Genomic DNA, 25,492 nt, shown 5'->3' with positions numbered 1-25,492 from the left:
CAGTGGAGAAGCAATTACAGAAGCCAGACCTTCCACCTTCTGCAACCCACAACGACCCTGGGTTCATGCTCCCAGAGGGATAGAGAATGGGAAAGCTAGAGGGGAGGGGATGGGATATGGAGATTGGGTGGCGGGAATTGTGTGGAGTTGTACCCCCCCATCCTATGATTTTGTTAATGTCTCCTTTCTTAAATAAATTTAAAAAAGGTATCTAGATGTATACAATACACTCACTCTCCCTAACCCAGATCCTTTCCCCTCATAATGCACCAGGACCCTCCATCCCACCTCTTACACTCCTTCCCCAGAGTCCTTTGTTTTGGTGCACCACACCCAATCCACTTTTCACCTCTGTTTTCTCTTATTGTCTTTGCTTCTTAATTCCCATATACAAGTGAGACCATTGTACATTGGTCCTTCACAATAAAAAAATTTAATTATCTTTACTTATTTATTGGATAGAGACAGCCAGAAATGGAGAGGCATGGGGGTGATAGAGAGGGAGAGAAATAGACACCTGCAACACTGCTTCACCACTTGTGAAGCTTCCCCCCTGCAGGTGGGGATTGGGGGCTTGAACCTGGGTCCTTATGCACTGTAACATGTGCACTCAACCAGGTGTGCCACTACTCGGCCCAGTCTTTCACTTTTGATTTATCTTACTCAACATAATACCTTAAAGTTCTGTCTAACATATGGTAAAGAAGATGATTTCATTATTTTTAAAAAAAAATTTTTGACTTCATTATTTTTCACAGCTGCATTAATTTGATCTTGAATATGAGGCAGCCCATCCTGTTATTGATTAAAATCTTTTAAAATTTCCATTTCTAAGATTCAAGCATCTTCATCTATTTTATATTCTGATCTAACGAAGCTGTTTATCTTAAAAGATATCTATGTATGCCTTCAAGTATGGTATTGACTCATAGCTTAGTATTTTCTCTTTCTTTGTCTCTTCCATCTTTCTTTCTTTCTTTTTTTTAGACTACAATTTAATAGGAGTGTACATAGACACCATTCCCACCAAAAGACTGTGTCCCCTCCCACTCACCCACCTCCACCTCCCCGCCACCCAGGGAAGCCTAATGTCCAATCTCCTCCTCACCACAGGGTTTTTACTTTGTCTTCCATCCTTTCTTATTTCCTTTCTTCTCTTTTAACCAGAGCATTGCTCAGCTCAGGCTTATGGTGGTACTGGTGATTGAACCTGGGAATTTGCAGCCTCAGGCATGAAAGTCTTTTTGCATAACCATTATGGTATCCCCCCACTCACTTAATATTTTTATTCATTTTTCATACCTTAACTCATGTTATCTCCTACTTCTGGACACCTCCCTTCAGTTATTTAAGCAAAGGCAGAATACCTTCTCCCTGTTCCCATTAAAACCAGAGCAGCCATTGAGCTTATTCTAACAATATGCTTTTGTCTTTCAACCTCTACTCTCAGAATGAGTTTCTCAGGTATAGGAGAAGCATGTTTTGCTTCTTGATGCTTCTATTGCTAGCTCTTTACATGGTTGATTTTTTAAAAGCAATTTGTTAAATGAATTGGCCATCCTCTTGATCTTATTTCTCATATTTCACCCTAGAAAAATGTTTGAATTGCAGTATGCTTCAGATAGAAAAGATCATTTACCATTTTAAAGCCTTTCAGGTTTGGTTATACTAGTTTGTTCAATCTGCATGGCCCAACGCTAGGCTAAGACAGAAGATATCCACAGACACACAATAGAGGAGACCTGTGCTCTGATGTATTTGGAAGGGTTTCTTAGAACTACCTTGGGCAGCAGAACCTCTGCCATTAAACTGCTTTCCCTTGCAGTTCTGTCTTCTTTTAACTTTCATTTTCTTCCCTTTTTATTCAATAGGACAGAGGGAAATTGAGCAGGGGAGGGGAAGACAGAAAGAGGGAGAGAAAGATAAACACCTGCAGACCTGCCTTGTAGACTTGTGAAGTGTCTGCCTTGCAGACTTGTGAAGTGTTCTCCTTGCAGGTGAGAAGCAGGGGCTTGAACCCAGGTACTTGTACATATCCTTGCATGTAGCACTATGCGTACTTAACTGGTTGTGCCACCACCTGGCCCTCACTTTCAAATATTTCTAAGAAAAACCAGCCATCAATTTTAGTAATGCTAGTTTATCTGATACTTTCCCATGTACAAAATTATCTGATGTGAGAGAACCATTTGTTCAAAGTTCAAGACTATCTCTAAACATTATTGGTTAAATGATTTGAAGCCAGACATTGAACTTTATTTTGTCTCTAACTAAAAAAGTTCTTAGCTAAATTTTTTTTGATGATTTAGTAATCACCTCATGTTATTTTATTGAATTAAAATAAACAAAATGTGAAACTGTGTTGATAATCACCATTTAGTTAGCACACAGTAATTATTGGTTTTACATACATTATTACCTTTGACTCTCCTTACAACCATAAAGAATGAACACAGCCACTTTCTACAAAAAATGGAGCACTACTCACGTTCAGCTTATGATGGTGCTGGAAATAGAACCTGCTATATCCAAACTCCAGGCACTAAAGATTATTTGTATAGCCATTATACTATCTTCCCAACATAGAATTTTGTAGGTCTGGAGTATTTTATAGAACCTGAGAAGACTAGAAAGGGTACTCGCCCCATTATATCAGAAGATAAGAGCAGCGTGTGTCAGGAATGAAACCACTTTGTAAATTGCAGTTATCAAGTATTAGTTGGTCTCTCATAGGGTCCCTTTAAGCAAATCTCTTCTTTCAGCAGCTATAAACCTACCTAAAGAGAAACATTTGATGAATTTTAGTTTTTCCCATCCCAATTGATCTATCATCTGAATGAGAAAGCAGTCCAGAACAGTGAAATTAGAGAGAGAGAGAGAGAGAGAGAGAAAGAAATGAAGGAAGGAAGGAAGAAAGGGAGAAAAGAAAGGAAGGAAGGAAGGAAGGATGGAAGGAAGAAAAGTAGAGAGAAAGAAAGAAAAAATCTGTAATTTAATGTAACCATTCAAATACAGAAAGGTGGGGGGGGGGGCGCTGGGCTGTAGCAGTGGGTTAAACGCACATGGCAAAGCACAAGAACTGGCCTAAGGATCCCAGTTGGAGCCCCAGGTTCCCCACCTACAGGTTGCCGCTTCACAAGTGGTGATGCAGGTCTGCAGGTGTTTATCTTTCTTCCCCCCTCTCTGTCTTCCCCTCCTCTCTCGATATCTCTCTGTCCTATCCAACAACAACAACAACAATAAACAACAAAGGCAACAAAAGGGAAAAAATAGCCTCCAGGAGCATTGGATTCGTAGTGCTAGAGTCTCAGCGATAACTCTGGAGGCAAAAAAAAAAAAAAAAAAAAAAAGGAAGGAAGGGAGAAAGGAGAAAGGAAGGAAGGAAAGGAGAAAGAGGTTCATATATTGTATCAAAGTAAAGGACTCGGGTGCGAAGAGGGTTCAGGTCCTGGTACATGACAACAGAGGAGGAGCTAGTGGGGGGTGAATTGTTAAGTGGGAAACTGAGAAATGCTACTGTATTTTACTGTCAGCTGTAAACTATTAATCTCCCCCCCCAAAAAAAAAAAAGAAAGAAGAAAAGACTAAAAATTTCTTGCATTTAGGAGGCAGATATATAGTTAGAAATGTGAGCTCTAAACCCTTCAGGTTTAATTCCACTTACCACCTACTTCTGATAAGTCATTTAAACACTTCTTGCCAAAGTTATTTCTATTTATATCTTATGACTGATGGTAATACCTGACTCTTAGAATTACTATGAGTATTAAGCAAGTTAATGAGCTTTAACATTATTAGCAGTGCTAGATACAATTAAGTACTAAATAAATGTTAGTGGTTTTTATTTTACAATAATTTAATGCTTTAATAATATAGAAGTAAATGAGCCATTCTGTTTTCCAATTATTTTACCTTGAATTAAATATCACATTTCTGTTCACAGGAGCAGAACAGAGGTTCATTAAGCTTTTTAGATAAGAGAGTCACAGACAAATAATTAGATACTTTTTTCAGTGAGACAAAAGTTCAATAAGTCTGACTATACCATAGTGTGATGCTAAAGAATATATGAGTAACAACTAAGGGAAAATTTCCGAGGGAATTTTTCTGCTTAATGAACTCAACTTCTTTGGAGAGTATATTTTTAACTTTTAATAGATAAATGACTAACTTGATTCATTTATGTTGCAATTAAATAATTAAAATTTTAATATATTAACATATGTATTCAGTGATTATCAGTTTTAGTGATTTGTATTGAATTCTATTTTGTTAATAATGAAGTTATTTTTCCTACTGATATTTAGTGTGTTTTTATTACTATTTTGTGTTATATTTAAGCATAGGTTAAAAAGAGAAAACAAATATTAACACTAAAAAATATAATGGGAAGGAACTGCTGGTGGTGCACGTGGGTGAGCGCATGTTACAATGTGCAGGGACCTGGGTTCGAGCTCCCAGTCCCCATCTGCAGGGGGAAAGTTTTGCTAGTGGTGAAACAGGGCTGCAGGTGTCTCTCTGTAGCTCTCCCTCTCTATCACTGCCTTCCCTCTTGATTTCTGGCTGTCTCTAACCAATAAATAAATAAATATAATTAAAAAAGAAGAAGAAAGAAAAACATAAGGGGACAGAATGCAAAAGAGATGGCTTTGTTTTCACTTACATACCTTTCATTAATCAAGATTTCATAAAGATAAATTTTAACTTTACATTCACCTTCATATTTCAGTAGCCGCATTTGTAACTGAATTTGAGATTATAGTATGTATTTTAATAAGAAGTATGTAGTTGGCTTCACTTTGGCAGGTCAGTAAATATGACAAACATGATAGGAAACGATGTGAGAGTTCTTCAGGAAGTGAACAACTCAGTGAAAACATAGACTCAGTATAAGAAATAGAAGTTGGTGTATTGTACCAAAGTAAAAGACTTTGGGGTGGGTGGTGGGTGGTTTTTTTTTTTTTTTTTTTTTTTTGATACCATCATATGGTGCCATTCACATTGAAATGCTATTATTTTAAAAATTAACCCTTTCCTCTGCAAGGACCTGAAGCTCCTGGAAGGCATGAGCTGACCTTATAATATTTTTTGTCTGACACCTTTATTAATTTATAATTTGAGAAATAAAAGACTATTGGGAGTATTTGTGAAATTAAAGGACATAATGGAAAAGTATGTATAAGCACATTCTAAAATTACCAGTTGCCTAAGTCAAAGAGATTTGAAAAATAAATTTTTTAAAAAAGGTATCTGAGTAGCAGAAGATATATGGGAATGACATCACTAGGCAATTGGAGTTTTGGGACTATCTTCACACATGCAGTCACTAGTTGGCTAAAATGTCATGGAGCACATGACTACATATTTTTAAAACTTTAGAGGCAGGGCAGGGGTAGATAGCATAATGGTTATGCAAACAGACTCCCATGCCTGAGGCTCCAAAGTCACAGGTTCAATCCCCTGCACCACCATAAACCAAAGCTGAGCAGTGCTCTGGTAAAAAAAAAAAAAAAAAAATTTAGAGGCAAAGAACAAAAATGGAGGTGTCCTATACAAGTCCAGTCCAGACATTTAATAAGTGTTGTAAACTGATATTACCTCAATAAAAAGAAACATTTAAAAACCCAGATTTCTGACTTTTCTAGAAAAACAAAGTTGCTGTGGTCCAGGAGGAGGCGCAGTGATAAAGCTTTGGACTCTCAAGCATGAGGTCCTGAGTTCGATCCCCGGCAGCACATGTGCCAGAGTGATGTCTGGTTCTTTCTCTCTCCTCTTTTCTCATAAATAAATAAAATCTAAAAAAAAGAAAAGAAAATCAAAGTTGCCAGTAAAAAGACACCTACCTGTCCACAGCTGCTGGTTAATCCACCAGACATTCCCTGTTTTTGTTGTTACTTTTTTCCTACCCAAAACATCATTCACTTAAATCTTGGGGCCAGGATCATTGGGATCACTAAAATAAGCACCTTATTTCACAGCTGAGAAACCTGAACCTCAAAGAATGTAATATTTGAGGGACTGGCACAAAACAGCAGAGATTAAATTTACTTTCGGAAACCTAATCACCAAAGTTCATAGAGAACCAATAAACACGAAGTATGTCATTGTTCCAATGAGTATCTTGCCTCTAATGTGCCACAGGGAAAATCATCTAATACTCCTAAATTCAATCATGATTGTCAGCCAAAAGTCCAGTTTTGCAGAAAGATATGAGATATTAAGATTTCACATAAAGTAGACACTAGTTTGGTAATCTTTACAGTACTACACATCTATTTGCTTCTGGTACATAGTCATAAAAAGCAAAGAAAAAAGTCGAATATGGGAGTCTACATTGAGAGTAAAAGCAGTGAGTCGGGTGGTAGCACAGTGTGTTAAGCCCACGTGGCGCAAAGAGCAAGGACAGGTGAAAGGATCCCAGTTGGAGCCCCCGGCTCCCCACCTGCAGGGGAGTCACTTCACAAGCAGTGAAGCAGGTCTGCAGGTGTCTATCTTTCTCTCCCCCTCTCTGTCTTCCCCTCCTCTCTCCATTTCTCTCTGTCCTATCCAACAATGACATCAATAATAACTACAACTATAAAACAACAAGGGCGTGGTCCGGGAGGTGGCACAGTTGATAGGGCATCGGATTCTCGAGCATGAGGTCCTGAGTTCAATCCCCGGCAGCACATGTACCAGGGTGATGCCTGGTTCTTTCTCTCTCCTCCTATGTTTCCCATTAATAAATAAATAAAATGTTAAAAAAAAACAACAAGGGCAACAAAAGGGAATAAATGAATAAATATTTTTTTAAAAAGCAAAACAAATTAAAAATCACATTGTGAAATTGGAGCTTGAGAAAGACAAATGATCAAAATAAAACATAGAAAAAGCATAAAAAATGAAAATCAGACTTTCACAAGTAGATCTCTGATAGCATAATGCTTATGAGAAAGATTTTCATGCCAGGCTCCAAGATTCAATTTTTAGCACCACAAAAAGCAGAATTGATTAAAAACTCATTAAAAGCAATCAGAACTTTGAAGATGTGTGAGATTATATCAAATGTTGTTACATATATGTAATTGGAATAACAAAAAAAGAAAAGAAAAGGAGGCAAAATTATTAAAAGATATAATGACTTATTTTCAAAATTAATAAAGGAGCTTAAGGCACTCAGAGACCCTCAGGATTAATATTAAAATAAAATACAACTAAGCACATCATATCCAGATGATAGAAAATATACTACCACATGCTATGCAATCTAAAAAAAAAAAAGCAGGGGTAGTTTTAGCTTTTTTAATTCAAAAATAGTACAAGCTATCATATGAGAATTAGATTATGAGCAATAATGATAGACTATGAAAAGATTTTCTGGACAAAATGAAAATGCTAAAAGTTCTTTGTAAGAATGAAATGACATTTGGAAATGTGAATCTAAATATACACACAGTGATCAGCATTAGTAAAGGTAAAAGCAGATAAATAACAACTTTAAATATATACTATTAGAAGTAACTGTGTAAAACAAAGTGGAAAGAAGTATAGGGTTTATAATCAAAATTTAGACAATGATAATAGTATACACTGTTTTCATTTTTAGTTATAGAGTAATATTCACACAAGCTTTTTCAGAACAGAGTTAAGGTTGTTGTAGACTATATGGTTCTTTTCCCCAAATTCACATTGAAATCCTGATTTTCCATGTGGCAATATGAAGTGACTTCATCTTTAGAAACTAATGAAACCATTAGAGTTAATTTCTCATGAATGAGATACCTTAAACAATATCCCAGAGTGTTCCCTCACTCATCGTATGAGGACACAGCTGCAAGACTACTATCTACACAATAGAAAGTGTCTTTCCATTGGACATAGATTCTGCAGATGACTTTATCTTTGCTTTCCAAGTCTCCAGAAACTGACAATTAAGTGTTTGTCATTTGAGTGCCTTGGTCTTTAGTATCTTTGTTATAGCATCCTGGATAGACTGATGCACAAATGTCATAATTCCTAATCATTTTTTGAAAACATAATCCTAGTATGAAAAGAATGAATGATATATGTTAAAGAAATAAAAGGTTTATATCCCCATGAAGAAAAATGTTATTAAGGCCAAGAGACAGTTCACTAGGTTGAGTGCACACCTTACTATGCTTAAGTCTGTGAGTTCAAGCTCCCATATCTCATAAGATGATCCTGTTTACAAAGAAAAACATACTAGAAACAATAAATTAATTTTTCATATCAACAAACAGAATTAGTATAAAACAAGCAATTCTATTTTTTTGTAACAGGAATGTCCACTTGAAGTTGAAAGTTTAAAGCTATCACTTACAATAGTATCAAAAATATGGGTTAGGGATAAATTTAAAATATGTACAAGCATGGTTTATGCTTGAAAATTTAAAAAGAGCATTGTTAGCAGAAATTAAAAATATAGATAAAGCAGAGAAGATAGCATAATGGCTATGCAAAAGGGATTTCATATTTACAGCTCCAAAGCCTCAGGTTCAGTTCCCTACACAATCATAAGCCAGAGCTGAGCAGTGCTGTGATCTCTCTGTATCTTTCTCTTTGATATCTTCTCATCTCTATTTCTCTGTCTCTCATTAAACTAAAATAAATAAAATGTTTTAAAATATATATTAGTAGTGTTTGCAGTTTATACAAATACCCAATGTGGAATTGCTGGATCATGTGATCCTTCTATTTGCAAATCTTTGAGAAAGCTTTTCACTGTCTTTCATAGTGACTGTACCAGTAACCATTCTCATCAATAGTAATCAAAGCTTCTATTTTCTTTTTCTTTTTTGGGGTGGGGAATTAATGTTTTACAGTTGACAGTAAATACAACAGTTTGTACATGTATAACATTTCCCAGTTTTCCACATAACAATCCAACCCCCACTGGGTCCTCTGCCATCATGGTCCAGAACCTGAAACCCCCCACCCCCCCACCCTGAAGTATTTTACTTTAGTGCAATACACCAACTCCATTCCAAGTTCTGCTTAGTGTTTTCACTTCTGATCTTGTTTTTCAGCTTCTGTCCGAACTGCCCCTGCGGCTACAGACAGACTATGACCCACATAGTCAACGACTGCCACCTCTCCAGATTCAAAGGAGGTCTCGAAACTTTACATCAGGCTCAACCTGACGCTGTTAACTGGCTACGGAAGAAGGGCAAACGCTAGAAGAAGAAGCTTCTGTCTGTGAGTGAGATCATCCAATAGTTATTCTTCTATTTCTGACTTATTTCACTTAACATGATTTCCTCAAGCTCCATCCAAGATGGGCTGAAAATGATGAAATCACCATTTGTAGCAGCCGAGTAGTATTTCATTGTGTATATATACCGCAACTTGCTCATCCACTCATCTGTTGTTGGACACCTGGGTTACTTACAGGTTTTAGCTATTATTAATTGTGCTAATATGAACATAGGTATACATAAATCTTTTTGTATGGTTGTGTTTGGTTCCTTAAGATATATCCCCAAGAGGGGAATTGCAGGGTCATAGTGTAGTTCCACTTCTAGCCTTCTGAGTTCTCCAGACTTCTCTACACAGAGGTTGGACTAATTTACATCCCCAAAAGCAATGCAGGAGGGTTCCGTTTTCCCCACAACCTCTCCACCCTTTGTTGCTGCTATCTTTTCTGTTGTATGACCTTCTCACAGGAATGAAGCAGTATTTCATTGTTGTTTTTATTTACATTTCTCTGACAGTCAATGAGTTGGAACATTTTTTTCATATGTTTCTCAGCCTTTTGTATGTCTTCTTTGGTGAATATTCTGTCCATGTCCTCTCCCCATTTTAGGATGGAGTCATTTGTTTTCTTGTTGTTGAGTTTGACAGGCTCTTTATATATTTTGATTATTAGCCTTTAGTATGATGCATGACATGTGAAGATCTTCCATTGTGTGAGGGCTCTCTTTGTTTGGGTATTGGTTTCTTTTGCTGTGCAGAAGCTTTTTAATTTGATGTAGTCCCACTGCTTATTCTTGTCTTAGTCCTCTTTGTAACTGAATTTATCTCACTGAGTATATCCTTAAAATTTAGATGGAAAATAATTCTGCCAATATTTTCTTCTAAGTATCTGATAGTTTGTGGTCTAACATTCAAGTCCTTGATCCACTTGGAATATACTTTTGTGTTTGATGAAATATAGTGGTTCAGTTTCATTCTCCTGCATGTTTCAACCCAATTTTCCCAACACTATTTGTTGAAGAAACTTTCCTTTCCCCATTTAGTAGTCTGGGCACGTCTGTCAAAGATTTATAGTCCATAAGTGTGGGGGCTTACTTCTGGGCTCTCAATTCTATTCAACTGGTCAGTGTGTCTATTCATGTTCCAGTTCCATAGTCCATAAGTGTGGGGGCTTACTTCTGGGCTCTCAATTCTATTCAACTGGTCAGTGTGTCTATTCATGTTCCAGTTCCATAGTCCATAAGTGTGGGGGCTTACTTCTGGGCTCTCAATTCTATTCAACTGGTCAGTGTGTCTATTCATGTTCCAAGCAGTTTTTATTACAGTGGCCCTATAATACAATTTGAAATCTGGGAGTGTGATGCCTCTAGATCTGTTCTTCGTAAGATTGTTTTGGCAATTATAAGTCTTTTCTGGTTCCAGATAAACATTTGTAGCCTTTGTTCTATTCTCCTAAAAAATGTGGTTACAATCTTAATGAAGATTGCATTAAATTTGTGTATGGCTCTGGGTAGTATATTCATTTTAAGAATGTTAATTCTTCCAACCCATGAACATGGAATATTTTTCTACTTCTTTGTGTCTTTTTCTATTTCCTAGAATAGTGACTCATACTTTTCAGTATACAAGTCTTTCATTTCTTTGACTGGATTATTCCCATTTTATTATTTTTGTTGATAGAGTAAAATGAGTTAATTTTTGGATTTCTTCTTTTTCCAACTTAGTGTTTGCATAAAGTAATGCCACTGACTTTTGTATGTTAATTTTGTAGCCTAACACCTTACTATATTGCCTGATAATTTCCAAAAGCTTCCTGCTAGATTCCTTAGGTTTTTCTATGTATACTATCATGTCATCTGCAAATAGGGAGGTTATGACTTCTTCTCTTCCAATCTATATCTCTTTAATTCCTTGCTGCTGCCTGATTGCTATGGCAAGAACTTCCAACTCTATGTTGAATAGTAATGATGATAGTGGGCAGCCCTGTCCAGTACCTGATCTTAGAGGAAATGTTTCCAGTTTTTCACCATTGAGTATGATACTAGCTGTAGGTTTGCTATATATAGACTCCATTATCTTCAGGAATTTTCCCTCTATTCCCATTTTTTTGTAGTATTTTGATCATAAGGCTTCTATTTTCTTCATATCCTTGCTAACACATTTTTGTTTATAAAAACCATTCAGCAGGTATGATATATAGTGTTGTGGTTTGGAATTATATTTCATTTATTATTAGTGATGAATATTTATTTTTAACTAGAGCAATGCTCAGCTCTGGTTCATGGCAGTGTTGGATATTAAACATGGCTCTTGGACCTTGAAACATGAAATTCTTTTGCATAACCATTATGCTATCTCCCTTGCCCTAGTAATTTACATCATTTTATGTACCTATTGATTATTTTATATTTTAGAGAAATTCCTATTCAGAAATTCTGCCAACTTATCTAGCTTCACAATATTTATTTTAATGATAGGATATGAGAAAAAAGGTAAAAAAGAATAAGAAAGTGAAAGAGTCAGACTGACACTGTAGCATATGTGCTGGCAGGGCCTCAAACATGTATCTTTGCATTTTATCTCTGAATCACCCCCTAACTACTCTGTTCCTTTTAAGATAATTTTTTACTTTATATAGACCTTATTTTTTTAAGTGCTTTGTATTTTGTATAGTAACTTTAATCAGCTTACTACTAAGCAATATATTAAACATACCCTCCAACAAAGAAGATACTAAAATGAAAAATAAGTTTATGAATAAATGTCTCAACACACTTAGTCATTAAAGAAATACAAATACAACATCTTCCTCAATAACTCCAAAGCAAAACTTGTGAGACAAAGTAAGCACTACAAAAGCTAAATACGGGCAAGAGACTGGCATACTTTAATGATGACTCTTTAGTCACTAACAGGCCACCGTATCACCTGGGGTGCTAGTCAAGGAGTCCTGGGATTCTCACACAGACATGATGGGCCTAGACCTCTAACAGATCCCTCTCGCCACTGTCACTGGTCATCTCCATCAGGAACTGCATAATGGACCCCTTGGTGGGCCCCTACAGACCTGGTCCTCAATGAGGATCAAAAAAGGGTAGGGAAAATTTCATTCTCTGAAAGGAGGTTGGATATCATACTCTGCCTATCACCCAAGGATGATGGGTCCTGACATTGGGACAGCCCGGAATGTTCCTAGCTGTGACCACAGAATGTGAGCTCAGACCTACAGGGTTGCAGATGTTACATAGGCTACTGTGCTGACTATGGGCCCCAGATCAGATTGAGGGGTTTACAGTTAACAATATTTATATACTTTTCCCATATTTGGGAACTATTCTCTTCTCTGATCCAGTTTTCTGGTCCTTTTCCCAACTATGACACCATCCCCCCAGACAATAACTTAGATCACTTGCATATTAAATGCCAGGTGCAAGGAAAAACTAGTAAAGTCATGGGCTCCTTGGAATATACCTAAAATAGACCCACTAGCTTTTTTCCAAAATGGAGACCCCAAATCTTCATTTGCAGTATTTCAGCCTTCAGGTTCATAATCATGAACAATTTGCTCTGCTTTATATCTTAACTCTTTCAGCCACCAGGTTCCAGATGCTATCATGATGCCAACCTGACTTCACTGGGCAGATGACCCTACCAATGTGACCAAGAGCCCCACCTCCCCAGTTTCCTGCCCCACTAGGGAAAGAGAGAGACAGGCTGGGAGTATGGATTGACCTGTCAACACCCATCTTCAGTGGGGAAGCAATTACAGAAGCCAGACCTCACACCTTCTGCAACCCATAATGATCCTGGGTCCATACTCCCAGAGGGATAAAGAATGGGAAAGCTGTGAAGGGAGAGCATTGGATACGGAGTTCTGGTGGTGGGAATTGTGTGGAGTAGTGCCCCTGTTATCCTATGGTCTTGTCAATATTCCCATTTTATAAATTAAAAAAAGGAAATATAAATACAAATTAAAGGTTGTTTTTTATGACAATGAACATCAAATGTTAGTGAGATTTCTAGGCAACTGGAACTCATGCATTTCTTGTGAGAATATGAAATGGTAAAGTCACTTTCAAAATTAGTTTGTTTATTCCCTATTATGTTAAACATACAATTAATAAATGATCTAGGAGTCTCATATGTATGCATTTACTCAGGGACAGTGAAAATATATATCCACTCAGAAACCTCTACATTAATATTTATATCAGTTTTATTAATAATAATTCCAAACTAAAAATAACCCCAATTTTTGTAAACTGGTAAATTAATAACTAAATTTTGGCATACCTATCCAATAAAACACCCACATGATGACAATGAAGGAGTGTAGGTATAATGTGGGGGGAAAAAAAAGAAAGAAATCAAATGGATAAAAAATCACAAACATTATTTTAAGTGAAAGAAGCCAGACACCAAAAGCTACATACTATGTAATTTCCTATGGTCCTTCTGAAAAAAGGAAATTATAGGGACACAAATCAGATCCATGGTTACCAAGATGTGGAGTGGGGGCAAAGGACTGACTGTAAAAGGGTATGTGGGGAATGGGGACAGTGGGAACTTATATAGTAAACACATGTGTTATAATATCTTGATTGTAATGAAAGGTACATACCACTTAACTCTGTCAAAACTTGTCAAACTGGACACTTTAACATAATGAATTTTGTTTTTGTCATTTATACACTGGTAAATCTAACTTAAATATAAAACTGTTAGGAAGCATGAACTAATAAAATGGGTAAAGGTGGCATTTGCAGACATAGCGATATTTACAATGAATCTGTTTTTTGTGTTTATTGGTTAAACAATCGCAAGTAAAAAAAATAGTGGATTCATCAGCCTTTTATTTTTCTTTCGATTCTTTTTCTCTGATAAGACATCGAGAAATAAAGAGGAAAGGGAATGGAAGAAAGGAAAAGAGACACTTGCAGATCTGCTTCACTACTACTGAATTTTCCTCCCCTTCTTCCCCAGGCTGGTAGGGAGCAGGGCGTAGAACCTTGGTCCTTGTCCATGGTAACATATGGGCTCATATAGGTGCGCCACTGACCTGCCCCTACTCTTTATTTTTAAAAGACTTTTCTTTACTTCATATGAGATAGAGCCTCACATGAGAGATAAAGAGAGAAAGAAGTCAGAGCACTATCCCATATATGCATAAAGTTCCATGAAAGAAAGGAAGCCTTAAGCATACAATAGCTGCCCAGCCATACGTGTCCTGTACTCTACCAGTTTAACTATTTGCCTGGGAACTTTAACCAACTGATACAAGTGGGGGCCAAGCAGTGGTGCACCTGGTTAAGCGCTCACATTACAGTGCTTAAGAACCCAGGTTCAAGCCCCTTGTCCTCACCTGCAGGGGGAAAGCTTCACAAGTGGTGAAGCAGGACTGTAGGTGTCTGTCTCTCTCCCTCTCCTACCTCCCCCACTCCTTTCAATTTCTCTGTCTCTATCCAATAATAAATAAATAAATAAATATATTTAAAAAGTGATAGAAATAGAGATAACGGTTTCTGTAGTCCACCAGACTGCTTCCAGATGGTTTCTTCTACCAAGACCCCTTTGTTTCTTAGTCCTCTAATCAGTCACCTTTAACTTTCAAGATTAAGGGTAACTGAATATTTTCATTTGGTGTACTGGTTCCCCTGCAAACGACTTACATCTGATTCTCCTCAATTACTCAGTCTGAATTTCTACCCTTTTTTATACCAAAATATTGACTAGTAAAGATAGCAAGTTAATTGATCCCACTACCTCTAATTTGTGAGAACTTGGGCAATTTGTTTGACATATTTGAACTTAACAATTTATCATTATAATTTATGTGTGAATAATGATAAATCCTGTGGATAGTTGTTATAGAAAGTATTAATAAAGTATCTTGATTTTCAATAATATTTTCTCCCTTTCTTATCCTAGTATACCCCCATACATCACTACTAAACATCTATCACATGTTTATTTTCTCTGTATTTCAATTTCTTTATACATTCCTATTTCTACCCTTTTAAAAAGCTAACAACCTTTTTATATCACATTTAGGTGCATAAATATTTTACATGGGGTATTTTACACTGGGTAATGTGCAGAAGGTAATATAAATGGCTTAAATGTACCATGGACATGTTCCTGGAATAAATGGTTTCTATTTCTATTGCTGCAGAACAGTTAAGTCAAGCTTTTGAATTAGGTCAACAAAATCCACAAATAGGGTGGAATCTTTGGACTGTCTAAGCAGGGACAGATCTGGAATAAATCAACCACAGATATCACTTGTCAGCATGCTCAAGGAGACATTTCAAATACAGGCAGAAGGTATGGCAAAAATATTGGCTTCTGGTAGCATTATGATGCATCCGTTAAATCTATATTGAGAGTTTTCCATCATGTGGATTCAAGCTAACATAATTGTTTTATGGCAGTAATGTCTAAACAAGGGTCCATAATTAGGTTGTATTTTTATCTTGACTTGTGAATTATTGCTGCCAGCTACTCGAATTTCAGGCTTGTTGAGACATATGTTATCCCTGGAAGCCCTTCATAAAAATGAAGCATTTTACTGTCTCACCAGTTCAGTGTACTCTGGTCAGTTCCCGCATCTAGATTCAAATTAACCATGTAATAGCTCCTACACTGGTGACTAGTATTTTAAATGGATTTTTAAGCAAAGGCAAAAAAAGAACAAATTTATATCTGTGCAAAAGAATGATCTGGCTTTTCTTTTCTCATTTTTTTTAAAATTTATTTTATTTATTTATTCCCTTTTGTTGCCCTTGTTGTTTTATTGTTGTAGTTATTATTGTTGTTGTCGTTGTTGGATAGGACAGAGAGAAATGGAGACAGGAGGGGAAGACAGAGAGGAGGAGAGAAAGACACCTGCAGACCTGCTTCACCGCCTGTGAAGCGACTCCCCTGCAGGTGGGGAGCCGGGGTTTGAACCGGGATCCTTATGCCGGTCCTTGTGCTTTGCGCCACCTGCGCTTAACCCGCTGCGCTACAGCCCGACTCCCTCTTTTCTCATTTTTTAAATAGACAAAATGAAATTCAGTGAAAAGACTAGATAGAGGAATAAGGATATCAGTATTGCAATCTGGCTCTGCTAGTAATTTCTCACTATGTGATTTCATAGTCATTTACTTTAACTGGATCTCAGTTCTTTTTCTATCAAATGGGTATCCACTATGAATCAAATGAACTAATAATGTGCTAACAATCAAATATATTGCTTTGGGATTTTTCTTTTTTTAATGTTGTGTGAAAAGCTGTAAATGTGATAAATGGGGACCAAAACAAAACAAGCCTTCAGATACTGGAAAAAATATTTTGATTAAAAATTAAAATCCTGGTGAATAAAAGCAAGATAAGTGTAATTATAATGCCTGCTTTTACAGCCCACATGCTACATCCCCATATTTATGGATTCGTATTCTCAGTTCAGCAATATGAATTACAAAGTAGCTGTCAGTTTACTGATACAACACTGTACACCTGGTTGAGGCTGAAACAGGTCAATAGTTACAAAGATGATCATTCGATGTAATGATATATAAGTAAGTCAGTTTGGATTTCTGATTATAACCTCCCTAAATATTATTGGTAATACTGTCATGACTATTTCCTTTACAAATTTTAGTATATACTATTTCTTAGATATGATTTGTTGTAATTAGAACTAAGCTAAAACCTCAGGAGGAGGTGATGGGTCTAAGGCTGAAGTTATGCTAAATGTATAATTAAATTTTCCAGAGTATAAATTTTCCAACTTATTGTTACTTAATGTCACAATAACATCAATAGATAGAATAGATATGGAAAGACTAGGAGAGAGAGAGGGAGAGGGAGAGGGAGAGGGAGAGGGAGAGGGAGAGAGAGAGAGAGAGAGAAAGGGAGAGAGAGAGGAAACATTAAGAGAAAAAGAGAGAGGTTGAAGAGAGGCTTGGGAAAATGTTCAGTGGAAAATCTGTAGAAATGATGTAAGAGAAAGCAAAGGCAGGGATTGGAGTAAGGGGTGTATAACTGAGACTACAAAAACTCAGAGAGAAAACTCACCATCAGGGCTGACTTTTGGAGAAACTCCACAAGCAGGACTCTAAAGTTAGAACGTCCTGATTTTTCATAAGGTAAGTTAAATATAAAAGCTGATAAATGTTTAGGGATGCTTTTTCTCTGAACTACTGTTTAATTTTTGCATACTTTAAAGATGTAGATTGTATCTTGATTTTTTTAAAACAGAACTCTTTTTTAAGTAACACTTTCCTTTATAAAATGAGTAGGAATTCAAAGGAATTATTTTGTAATACAAACCAAGGATGAAGCTAATTGTTTTCTCAAACATTTCATATTTTTGCCTTGTTTCTTTAACTTTTCATTTCAAAACAGAGAGAAATAGGATTTAAAATGATGGTTTTCTATGTGTGTTAATAGGATTAGTTTTGTTTTTAATCAAAGATGTTCTGTGTTAGAAAATTCTGTTTCTTCATGTTTTTATCAAAAGTTCAGTTTAAGAAACATTTTAATCAAATTCTAAAGTTCTTTAAAAATGAATTCATTTCTGTTTTTCATTTTGTAAAACTCAAATATGATATTAATAACATAGTTTAATTTAATTCGTCTAAGATCATGTCTTCCTTTAGCATTTAAGATTATTTTACTATTATCAATTGAACTGAAATTTAATCTGCAACATGTATTTGAATTCTGCCAGAGAATTGATTAAATTTATGTTTCAGATTTGGATATGTGAAAACATTAATATGTACTCAGGGAATAAAGATCTACAAATACAAAATATCACTTGTTTGAATTACAGAAATAGATAAAATATATTCTATTTATAGGTTTGGAAATGTAATTATTTGCTTCTGGTTTTCAAAATGAAATAATCTTAACAAAGAATCATGGTGATTTTAATGTTCACAGAGTTGTAGAAGTCATATGAATATATTTAATACTCTTCAAAAAAAATAGTAGGAACATTTTGTGTCTTCTGTTTAGCTTGCATACGACACTTCACCTTTCTTCTAGAACTTTTTTTAAAATACCCTCCCATGGACATGAATTCCAGTCTCTGTATGACTGAATTTTATGTTAGCTTAATTAAAAAATCATTAAAGGATGATATTTCCTTTTTATCTTCTTTTATCCCTTAAGGTTTTAACTACTTCTCAAATAATGAATTATGGGTGGACAACAGAGCATATATATCTAGTAAACTAGACTTTTAGAACCATGGGTTATAGTTTTAACTTCTTGTTCAAGCACATTCAGTAATTTGGACACATGATTAAAAATAAATAAAAATAAAATTTGAATAACTTGAGTTCGTCTCAGAAGATAAAACTCAAAGTGAGAATTCCTGAAATATTTTCCTGTGTTACTCTCTAGTTGTACAACTTCAGGCAGACTTTAAGGACAGAACAGGACTCAATTCAATATTCTGTTAATATTATTAACAGAGACCAAAGGATTAGAAGTTCTAGGGGTAATGGGTTTGAGAATGACCTGGGAAAAGTTCCCCTATTAGTAAGCTTTCCATAAATTGAAGGATGATGACTCAGTATCACTCAGCATCTTTGGGCTAACCTGTAGACATCATATAATTTAGCTCCCTTGCTGATATTTAATATATTGTAAGTCCTACCTACGAGATAGCTTTTGCTTACATTCAAAAGTGCAGTCGGGAATGAGACTTTTGGAATCAGGACACCAGCCTTCTAATCTTGGTTCTGACTTTAACAGTAATAGCTCTGTGTGTCTGGACAATTTATTCAGCACTTTTGTGGTTTTATTCCCATCCCTTGCCCACCCCTTCCAGCCCCTCACCCCTCCCTACTTCTGAGTCTCAGGTTCCCTCAGATGCCTGGGAACCTCTCTATACAGATCAGCCCTAGTGTGCCTAAATATTTCTCTATTTAAAGACATTTTTTTTTAGCTGATTTCACCTTATCTGACCACCAAATAATTCTCAGGATGTCCTTTGGAGCGATGGTAGCATTACCTACCAGTAGTTGCCTAGGTCAGAACAGGCCATTGTTCAGATTTACCCCTTTTTCTTTATGGATGCTCCATCAACTCAGGTTCTAGCACTAAACGTCTCTAACCCAAGAACTAATTTTCTGTCCCTCTTGTTAGTGTCCTGGCATAACACTATTTCCCTGCAATCTCTGACTTGCCTACTCATGCCAGGACACTAACAAGATTGATAAGTGATGTTCTTCTTCCTTCCTCTCTCTCAGAAGGGCATCCCTTTTCAGAGACTCCTATGCTGGTGTAAGGGTCTGTAACAAGGTACCCAACTCCCATGTTTTTGATGGCTTTCCTTTCCTGAAACAAGCCTCACTATACTATGCTGTCAATATTATACAATTTGTGTGACAATCATGTTGTTAACAATCTAACTTGTTATTTCTGGAACAATTAAGTCAAAGATATTTTGCAGTTATTAAACCATAAAATATAAATAGATATGTAAAATTATACTATAATTTTACTTCTTTTTAATTATAGCTTGAAATAGCTGTTCTAAATATACAATTTTTCCTCTGTTTACAATATTCCTTACAGTTCTATGTTAATATTTATAGAAATATTGTGACTGGAAATAATGATAATACATAAAATACTATGCCATAAAATGCTGTCTGCAATGAAACTTTCTTCCACCGTTCAATCAATTTATTAGATCATATTTTCTATCTCCCTGCCATAATTCTAGATTCCAGTGAGTAATTTTGTCCTTTAAGGTATGCAAGGATAAAATATTTTTTCATAAAAGCAAAAGAGAAAAGTATTTTTGAGGCCTTATCATATTAAGAAGTAAGCAAAAGAATGATACATGCTATTTATTAGTTCTCTAGTAAATCTAAAAAAAGAAATATGTTCTCCTTTTTCTTAATGAATATATTAAAATAGATTCATATTATTCTCCATCAGTAATTATATCCACACCTATGACTACTTTCTATAAATTCATGGCATGTAATTTACAAAGCATCTGTAACCACAACTTTAGCTTTTGAAAGCCTTTTAATTCCAGATAAAGACTGCAAGTGCAGCAAATGTTGAAGCAGCAAGATTAGGTATAACTCTACTAGATTTTATCTATTCCATAATTTTAATGATTTTTGTATACACATTATTAAATATTATTATTATTATTAAAGTACAAATTTTCTTGGAAGAATTATAGTCATACAAAGTTCTTATCTAAGTAACATGGCTTTATGGCAAGAAACGTATTACTCAAGAATGTAAGATCACAGTATAAGGACATAATATACAGACATAATGTTTGATAAAGAATAATAATAAATTCTACAAGAATAATCATGAAGGAATAATGACCCATATCCCTCTCATTGGACTGATAATCTATGATGTGAGATTAACAAGCACTCTTGAAGTCTCTGATATAAATTTCATTTTTTTCTGTTCTCTTAGCTCTAGTTTTCAGGTCAATAAAACTGAGAAGTTAATATTTGCCCTGCATTGCTGCTTTACACCTATGTAAAGGCAACTTTATTTATTCAAAACATAATGGTGATCCTATTCCAGGCATTTGTAAGACATTGAGGTCCAATGGTGAAGATCACTTAGTTCCTGCACTCAAGGAGCTTCTACTCACACCTAATCTGTTAAGCATATCAGCATCTTCCTTTAAAGTGCTATCTTATATCTCTGCCTTCTCAACCTTTTACAGGAAAAAGATTAGTGGTGTGATGAATCATTCAAAAAGGAAAAACAAAAATTAGCAACAAAAGTTTGAGGAATTTAAAGCAATACTGTCTGGAACAGAGTACAAAGTAGGAGTTACCTTCTTCATAAGCAGGGAAACTGTGCTGCAGGTATTTCTCTCCCTCCCTCTCTCTCTCTCCATTTCTTTCTGTCTCTATCCTAAATGATAAAATTAATTTGAATAAAAAGTATGAAATCAGTTAACACATGTATACTGATAAATTATCAGTATTACTGTTATTGATTTGGATCTTTCAGGGGAAGTCATTTCAGAATGTGGGTGTGTACCACATAGAGAACACCTCCATAAACATTTTCTTTTCTAAGCAATTGTTTTGGAGATGGAAAATGTTTTATACTTTTACAAATAAGTTATATATTAGGGAACGTGATATTGAGTCAGAAAATGTAAATCATTGTTCTGATTCTTCTAACTGGGTTTGTGACTTGGAAAGTTTAATACTTTCAGTTGAAGAGCCCTGAAAAGATGGAAAGAACATATTCTCAATACTTAAAAAAAAATTATGACAAATGTTAAGTTTTTCCATCTCAGTTTTTGCCTTCTCTTTCAGCATCACACTCCAAACATAAAGATAAATGCCGAACACACAATTTCATGAATATAATAAATTTTATGAAGATAATTTTAATAAGTATCTATGAGTTGTGTTTCTCAAAAATATTTTTGTAAGGATAATATGTTGGTGACAGAAAATATTAGTTTAATTCATTGCCTTGGGTGAAAAGTATTCAATCATTTTAAATCTTTTCCTTGAGCTATGAAAATTTAAAATGTAACTCTCCCTAATCCCCCCATCTAAAGTTTTAAGTGACCCAATCACATTGAGTTCTCTTATTTTTGGAGCTGAATTAACCAAAAGCTGTAAAGTGGTACTTCAATAGAAAGAACCCATGTCACCTGGCCAGAATCTCAGTTTTTGAACAAGCCAGTACCTCAGCCACCTGGCTGCTTTATTCATGGAAGAAAAGTAAGAACAAACTTTCTTATGCTCTTAAATGTTGTTAATCATCAAAATGCCAAGATTGGAGACACCTGTCACAGGTAGATGGGAAATTGTACCCATGTGTCAACAACTGTCAACACTAATTATTATCTTCCCAATTAAATGATAAAAGAAAAACAGAGGGAAAAATATATCAAGATTGTATAATGTCAAATTGTGATGCATCATCTCAATTGTTTAACACAAGTTTTACATATTATCTTCATGTAAGGCCACAAACTCCTGGTGTGGTAAGCTCTGTATTACCTAGGAGGACTTTACTTCAAACACCTAACTTCAACTCAGTAATAATCACTTTTATAGTAGAATGATGTAATATTATACAATTAATATCTTTGCATTACTTATAAGCTTTTCATGCACAATTTAGAATTTCCATTAAATGACTTTATTTATAGTAAGAATAAAATGATACAGTTTTTAAAAAATAAAATTAACTTTAATTTGTGCTATGTGTGAATATATTAATTTTTAAATAACTAAGATTAATTCATTGATGTTTTACGGATTCATAAATTGAATTTTATTAGTCTATTTAAGAATCTTGCTTAAGTTCATTAGACAAACAGAAACACAAGGACACTTAATTCTGTGCTTCAAGCTAGTCTGAGTTTATTTCTCATCATTGGATACTATTGAATAAGTATTTATTTATTGGAAGAAGGATGAGGGGAACCAGGACACTACACTATGCTCTATCATTTAAATATCCTATTTGTTTTTCTCTTATTTAAATGTAGTTAAACCCATTAAATTAAGCCCATGAATGAAAGGCATACACTATGCTACAGTTACCTCCTCAGACAAAATAATTCTATTTTACAAAATGTTTGATTTTTTTTTAGTTTATCTAAAAAGATTTTGAAATAACACTATGTGAAAAATGTTTCTACACATGTGCTGTATATGTGATATTGTGGTGATTTCAGATAAATGAAAAGTCTTATGATCACAAATTTCTATTTTTTTATCTACTATCTTTGTATCTACTATTTTTGTATTTACTAATTTTGTGTGTACTAATGCTAAGATTTGTTATTATTGAAAGAATGTAAGTTATTGCTATATCTCAATAGGTAGGCTATTAACTCCAAATGAAGGGAAATTGAAAATCTGATCTTTAAAATGTTTGATATCATATGAATTTAAAATTTCATATCTTGTATTCAAGTTAAATATTGTGCTATCCTTTCTTTTTCTGAGCTCCAAAAAGTTTCTGTATGCTGTGGGCTTTGGAAACTCAGCTCAAAAATTCTTACTTTGAAAATATAAGAGAAGTGAGCATAGTGACTTAAATATGATGAAAAAATCAAGGTAGAAAATTTGAAAAAAAATGATTTACATGTAAGCACCACTGAAATTGAAATGCATCTTAAGCTTCATAGCATGTCATAATTTAATTTTATATGATTTTGTTTCTTAAAAAGCATTTTATAGATGAGGTTTCCTGTATGTCAACAACTATACTGTAAACCATTAACACCCACCATAAAGTGGAAAAAAAAACAGAAATATTTAAACTGCTTACCATAAATGACATCTTCATAAAAATATTATGTCTCTTTACTTTTCAGCTAGAAGTATTTAAAATTCAGGAGAGGTGTGTTTATGTGAAAACTTAGGTGTAATTTTATATATAAACTCTAGCCTATTTAAGGGGAGGCAGAAAGAATTTCCTAGCTACATTTATACCAACTATTATCATTACCTATAGTGTCTGTTACTCCATCAGAACAGAATTAAAATGAATTAGATGCATCATTAGAGACCATTAGCTCAACAGCATTTTATTTGATCCAGAGATAAAAGGTTTGCTTAGCACTCAAGCTATTGACTGGTCTGGATCAGTGTCCTATTACAGTGAGCCACAGACACCTTGTAGTAAGCATTGTTCTTTTCAGTACTCTTAATTTTTTTTTAAGTATATTCTCTCTGTTATCTAGTATCCTCGACGTTTTCCTATATTAGTGAAAAGGTCTCTATAGCTCCGGCTTGCAATAGGGAAAGGGCATAATGTAGAAAATATTGCCCTGTATTACAGATTTACTTTGTGGCCAAGTCCACTCATCTACTTGCCTAAGAAAAGAATCCATATTTTCAGAGAAAGAAGATTGTATTATGGGTTGGTACACATTGTCAGTTTATAATATCAAATCTAGAATCTATTTATAGCGATTCTTATTAAATCTAACTTAAATATCTGGACTCCGTTAAAGTGAAAAAGAGGATAGAAATATTTATCATTCAATTAGTTTGCAATCAGTTGACTTATAAATTACTATTTCCAAATTAAAATATTTTTGTTAGCAGTGGGGCTGTTATGTACTCTCTCTTCAGTTCTTCTAGTTGAGAAATTAAGATTTAAAAAAATCCTAGAATTTCAGACTCACTGCAAATTTATTCAGACTCACTGCAAATTTCAGTACTAATGTGGATTTCTAATGGTTAGAACTACTCTAAATATGTCATATGCAAATGATAACATTTCAGGTGGAAAAAAATTTCCACAGTCACCTGTGTCTGAGTAGTTTATATTCTTTACCAACCAAAAGAGGCAGATGTGGAAGTATGTTTGTCTGTTTGTTTTTTATATTGTTGTAGTTATTTGCATTTTTAAAAAGTTGCTTTAGAGGACCAGGAGGTGAGTCAGCAGGTAGAATGCATAGCATCTCTGTCTAAATTTAATCCCTGATATCACATGGAAGTATCAAGTATGGAACTAAGGATGAAAGCCAGGGTCATTCACTATATGGTAAAACAATGCTTTGCTCATTTCTCCCACCTCTGTGCTTTAAAAAAATACAGAGAAGCTTGCCTGAGTTTCTGGGTTCATCTCTAGCACTCAAGGAAAAAAGTAGATCCAATACTTGGTTATATTTTTATCTTTTACAGTTTCACCTTCTCTTATTCTAAAATTTACTCTTATTCAAGTCTGCTCTTTTTCATCCTAATGGTTTTTAGTTTTATCTTTCCTATCCCAAGTCACCTGATTGATTCTTTTTTCCCCCTTCTTACATTTATTTTTAAAAAGGAAACACTGACAAAAACCATAGGATAAGAGGAGTACAATTCCACACAATTCCCACCACCAGAACTCTGTATCCTACCCCCCTCCCCTGATAGCTTTCCTATTCTGTATCCCTCTGGGAGTATGGACCCAGGGTCATTATGGGGTGCAGAAGGTGGAAGGTCTGGCTTCTGTAATTGCTTCGCCTCTTAACATGGGTGTTGACAGGTCGATCCATACTCCCATCTTGTCTCTCTCTTTCCTTATTGGGGCAGGGTTCTGGTGAAGTGGGCTCCAGGACACATTGGTCGGGTTGTCTGCCCAGGGAATTCCGGTTGGTATCATGGTAGCATCTGGAACCTGGTGGCTGAGAAAAGAGATAACATACAGAGCCAAACAAATTGTTAACTAATCATGAACCTAAAAACTGGAGTAGTTCAGATGATGAGTTGGGGGGTCTCTGTTTTGTAGAGAGTCAATAGTCCTATTTTAGTTATATTCCAAAGGGCCCATGACTATACTAGTT

The 25,492-nt window shown here is 35.1% G+C and overlaps 1 protein-coding gene across 2 annotated transcripts in view; it reads left to right on the top strand.

Moving 5' to 3' along the window:
* Positions 1-17,197: 17,197 nt before the first annotated feature.
* OSTN (osteocrin) overlaps positions 17,198-25,492 on the top strand; it is a 388,295-nt gene continuing 380,000 nt past the window's right edge. For both annotated transcript variants that reach the window (XR_009551679.1, XM_007517400.2), the window contains exon 1: positions 17,198-17,321. The gene's annotated coding sequence lies outside the window, so the exon portion shown is untranslated. The remainder of the gene's footprint in view (positions 17,322-25,492) is intronic.

The sequence above is a fragment of the Erinaceus europaeus genome, chromosome 9, assembly GCF_950295315.1.
Source record: "Erinaceus europaeus chromosome 9, mEriEur2.1, whole genome shotgun sequence".
In the NCBI taxonomy this organism is placed as follows: domain Eukaryota; kingdom Metazoa; phylum Chordata; class Mammalia; order Eulipotyphla; family Erinaceidae; genus Erinaceus; species Erinaceus europaeus.
Note: the sequence above shows the minus strand (reverse complement) of the source record. Positions and strands in the feature narration are given on the sequence as shown.